This window comes from Myotis lucifugus, unplaced genomic scaffold (assembly GCF_000147115.1).
Source record: "Myotis lucifugus unplaced genomic scaffold, Myoluc2.0 scaffold_31, whole genome shotgun sequence".
Lineage (NCBI taxonomy): Eukaryota > Metazoa > Chordata > Mammalia > Chiroptera > Vespertilionidae > Myotis > Myotis lucifugus.
The window spans coordinates 7,393,402-7,399,081 of record NW_005871079.1 but is presented as its reverse complement, the minus strand read 5'-3'; positions in this window follow the sequence as shown (position 1 = coordinate 7,399,081).

Genomic DNA, 5,680 nt, shown 5'->3' with positions numbered 1-5,680 from the left:
TGATCATATATATTTAATAGTGATTTTTGCAACTGGAAGAGATTATTTAGGAAGTCTGAGAGCAGAAGACCCCAAAGAGAATAGGAAAAGAGGAAATGAGAGCATAAATGAAGAGAAAAGGGCCAATGAGAGAATCCTTGGGGACAGTGAAATTTAGTGGGTTGGGTAGGAAATGAATCTAGTGAATAACAAAAATGAGATGAAGAGGAAGCACATGCTCTTTCCACCCACTCCCTAAATGATGATTTTTAATGAAGTGCTACCTTTCATCCTCCATTGCATTTCACCAGGGATTTGTCAAATGCCCTCTGGTGTGAAACACTATTTTGGAGACAAAGTGATGAGCAAGTTATGACTTCAGCCCTCAAGTACTCAACACCAGGGTTCTCTACATGGCCACTGCTGACATTTTGACTCAGATAATCCATTGTTGGGAGCGGGGAGGCTGTCCTCTACATGTAGGCTGTTTGGTGGCAATTCCTCTACCCCAAATGTAACAGGCCAGAGTGTATGTAAACATTGTCACATATCCCCTGATGAAGAAAAATCACAGCCAGTTGAGAACCACTGCCCTCAAATCAAATGGCAGAGACAGACACATAACAAGAATAAAATTATATCACGATTAATGTTACATCAGGTTTGCTATTGATCAAGATAGTTGCAAATGACTGAATCCGTTCTTGCTATGTAATCCGAAATAAATGATAAATATTGCCAGATATTAGGTAGCTTATGGAATCCATGAAAGACTGCCCGGAACAACACAGCCAGAAGCATTGCGGCCAGAAAAAATTCTGAAGCACACCTCCGAGTGACCCTGGTGAAACACGACCACTCCAGCGCCTCCACTTGACAGTGAGTATAAGAGACTGGGTGCCAGAGCCCCGGCAGCCACCCTCAGGAAACCTGTCCACACTTCTGCCCCCAGAGGTTCCAAATGACCTGCCCAAGTGATGCCTACCCACTCCCAAATTTTCCATCAGTATGTCTGATTGGCAAAACCAAAGTTATATGCCAGGTTGTGGGAAAATAGTGCCAGTTATGAAGCAAGGAAATGAGACTTTATTCACAATTTTAAAATATAACATCCCTTTCCAGCTTACAACCTTTGAATTTTATGTTCAAATTCAAAGTCATAAATAAGTATCTTCTTTATTCCTTTGCATGAGCCTTCTATTTCTAACTGACTTGTACATATCTTCACTAAATGACCCAACCTGTATTGCAGCTTGACTCCTCTTAATAACCACTCCATTCTGCCAGGTGTCTAGTCAAGAAAACTTGGCAACAACTTCGATGTCCCTTTAGCCTGTGTCTATTGAGCTGTCACATTCCATGGACTCTACTATCCCATTCCCTCTGTCCCCAGTTCAGGTTTTGGACATTTCTCTTAATTTATGTTAGTCTAGCCAGTTATCCTATTCAAGCTCCTTCTCTCCCTGGCTGCCTAAGTGCAGAAAGAAGGAATTAAATTCATTGAAATTCTATGATGTGTCAGATGTTGTGGCAGGGACTTTGCATAACTGATCTCATTTAGAAGCAACTGGATAATGCGAACTTTATAGGAAGAACTATAAAGTAAGATAATTCTAAAAAGCACAAGCAACCAAAAAATAGATCAATTAGATTTTACAAAATTAAAGTCTTTTGTGCATCAAAGGATACTGTCAAGAAAGTGAAAAAGACAGCACATAGAATGGGAGAAAATACTACAAATCATATAGCTGATAAGGGATTAGTCATCAGAACACTTAAAGGACTCTCACAAAGAGACAAACCCAATATCACACAGACAAATGCATTAATTTAAAAAATAAAAGATAGAATTTACTCAATTAAGGATACCCGAGCTTTCAGATCTTAAAGAAGAGTATGTTCTTATCATTTCCTTTTTAAACATGATAACCAACTAATGGCTTAACAAAATGATGAGGGAAAGAGAAATCCGTAACATATATTTAATCTTGTGCTTTTGTTAGCAAAACAAATATGGAATGAACGTGTTTTTACCACATCTGCTTAACCTTGGAAATTCACCCTTTTGTTCACTCTTGTTCTGAAAGTTTTAAATGGCAAAGTCGTCCCTGGTTTCATTTGCAGTCTGAATGAGTAATTCAATAACAGTGACATCTGAAATATTTGTGGTTTTGTATAACATTTCCTGTGAGAATTCTAAATAAACCAAAAATACTGAATAATGCAAAGAAGACCCTCCTTAAAAACTATAGAAGAAAACAAGACAGTGAAAAAAGACCTTTTTTTGTAGTGTAGCCTCATTAATAGCAGAACTCACATGACCCAGCCTTGTCTTGACCAGTCAATTCATTAATAATAAATTTCAGTAAACATTAGAGAATTGGCATCTAGCGCTCCTGAGCTAGTAACAATGTTTGCTTAGTAATAGTAAAATGCAGGTACTTTTTTTAACTTTCTTTATTTTATTTATTTATTTATTTTTGAAAGTATTACATATATTCCCTTTTTTCCCCATTGACCCCTTCTAGCTTGGCCCTGACCCCAAAATACAGGTTTTTAAAAAAATTAGATTATGTAAGTTATACAATATGTTCATTGAATATAAAATGATTGTATGTAATATTCTAGTTAAAAAGATACTCCAGTAAACTGAGCCTAAATCCACTCATGCTCGTGTAGGTATCTTTTTAAGGTGTGCACACAATATTAACTGATCTCCCAAACTAATTGATATCCCATTTTTAGAACATAAGTATTTAAAGTAACTATAAATCCTTTATGAATTAATCAGACCACTAGCCGAAACATCAAAATACTTCAAAAGAAACTTCATAAAAATACCATGCTTAAGCTTTCTCCGCTACTTCTGGCTAAATGAACTAAAAAAAAAGAAAAGGGGAAATTTCCTCCAAATATAAGAAGCAAAAGACTTCAGAAATCCAAGAGGAATGACACATGTTTTAAAAATAATATTGGGTTTTAAATTAGAGACTTAACTAAATGTGGATCAAAAATTAATGTGCTCTGCCTCAGGGCGAGAGAATTCCAACAGAGGTCTAAGTACACAGTAGGTGCTCAATAAATCATTGCTGATTGGTAGAAAAGCAGTGACAAAATCTCAAGTTTTTTTATAAATGGGCTGAGTCAAGGTTTTCTCTTTGTCTGAGGGTCCACTTTTATTCTATGCGATGTGGATGAGCCAGAGAGTGTGACAGTAAGATGGCAAATGGAAGTAAGACAGAGACACCCATAAAAAGGTGTGAAAGAGGGACTTTGGAATTGGCAAAGACAAAAAGACCAGTTTTTCGTTTTCCTACCCCTAACTGATGGTATTTTCTCTATTTTCTAGTGTGGGAGCCACCAGTCACATGTGCCACCAGCACATTCCAGTCACATAAATGGAAATTAATTAAATGGAGAATAAATCTGGGACAGGCCTAGATCTCCCTAATCAATTGGCCCTCATTATTCTAGTAGGTGGGTAAGAAAAAGATGGCTTCCATTTTTGAGTAATTATGGATTCCTTCACCTCTCCAGGTCCTCCTCAATACCCAAAAAGTACACAAAATGGGGGACAGTGGGACCATCTGGGGAACTCTCCCCCGCTGTTTCTTTAATCTCCTATTGAATGACACCTTACGGTGCCCAGATGAATGTTATTGCTCCCTGGGTGTGCTGTGGGTGTTTGTACAGAAGGTGTAACCCCGAGGAGACTAAAGCACAGAGAAACTGAATGGTTACTGTTCTAGAGGATGACAGGTGGCACATCCACGAAATTTAAGGAATATTTTTCCAAGCGCACTGGTCAAGCGATGAATGTCACATGCACCTTCATCAATCCTATGCGAAAACACCAGTGCTTCCCTCTCTTAAAAGTGTTACCATTAAAAGGGAATTAGCCTACTTAGGAAAGAGGGCTGTGTGTATTTAACTTGAAAACAAGATTTGACAAGGTGACCATCTGTTTTCCCTTTCCCACTTAATTACAAAAAAGAATGGTACTTGAAGCCAACCAAAATACCCGGGGAGGAATTGGGATTATGACGTATTCATTTTCTCTGCAAAGCGGAAACCTCACGCTTGCTCAAATGGCCACACTGACGAGCAGCAGAATTAGGGACCCTGCGACTCATCTCCCACCACAGCCACTGGGCATGAAGCCAGCCAACCTGAAAACAGTGACAAACTCAACCCATTGGTAAAGCCTTCCCTGGGGAGGGACCAATGTCCCACTGGATGGCGCTTGCATGGATTCATCCCCGCCTCCCACCAAGGTCAGAGTTTCTATCAGCAATTTGTTTGGTGTTTATTTGTTTTCAAATAAATTATGCTTGAATGCCAATGTAGGGAAATAGCTCCTTGTAATGGAAAGCACAACACAGAAGTAATTACTTCAAAATATTTGCCCCTGTATAGACATGAGTTTGCAAGAGCAAAAGTAAAATCTGTGTCCCTTAATTCTTTGGTATCTTCCTGAAAATACAGTGACCTTCATTCTAGTGCTGCACTCTCTAGTGTGGGAGCTACCAGCCACCTGTGCCCATTTGAATGGAAATTAATTAAATTTAAATAAATGTACATTTTAATGCCTCAGTCATACTAACCACATTTCAAGTGCTCTATAGCCCCAGGTGGCTGGTGACCAGCATGCTGGATGGTATAGAGAACATTGCCACATTGAAAGTTCTATTGGACAGCACACTAAAAACATAAGGCTGCCCGGCCAGTGTGTCTCAGTTGAGCGTCAACCTATGAACCAGGAAGTCACGGTTCAAATCCTGGTCAGGGCACATGCCCATGTTGTGGGTTCAACCCCATTAGGGGGCATATAGGAGGCAGCCAATTAATGATTCTCATTATTAATGTTTTTATCTCTCCCTGTCCCTTCCTCTCTGAAATCAATAAAAATATATTTTTAAAAAAGTAATGCTTTACTGAGATGGAAGTGGGGAGGTAGGGATAGCATATTCTTTCAAGTTCAAGCTTTGACTCGATTCTGCCTTTTACTTGGGCAAATGACTTAAACTCCCTAAGACTCAGTTTTCTTCATCTAAAAAATGGGGATAATAACAGTAATGCTTCATAGGATAATTATGAAGGTTAAGTAAAATAATATAGGCAAAGTATCTAGCATATTATACCACATCCCATAAATGTCATTACTGCATTTCATCAAGTCTAAGATGCAGAACTTTTCACATTTTAACATATCTCAAATTCACATGTAATTCATAGTCAGTGCCAAAAAAAACTTGGCAGAGGAGTGAGTTGTGACATGGATGTCAATGCCTGCACATGTGCATAATTAATATGTGCCTAGAAGGTTATAGATTCCTCTGAGTCTCACCTAAGCTCAGATAGAAGCTCGTTAGCATGAAATGCATTTGAACTTTATTTTAAATTTTGACTATATTATTATTTAAAACTAGAGGCCCAATGCATGAAACTTGTGCATGGGTAGGGTTCCTAGGCCTGGCCAGCGATTGGGCCGATCTGTGGGGCAACTGGTAGGGCGATTGGGGGACCCTGCTGGCACCCACCTTGGCTGGCCTGGGGCCTACAGGTTGGGGGCAGCTCCTGCGTTGTGTCATTAATGTATTAATGTTTATTGTATGTAACATTATTGCATGTAAGCCCAGATCCTGGGTGCCAGCGGCCAGAGGAAGCCCGGGTCCTAGGTGCTGTAGGGAAGCCAGTGCTC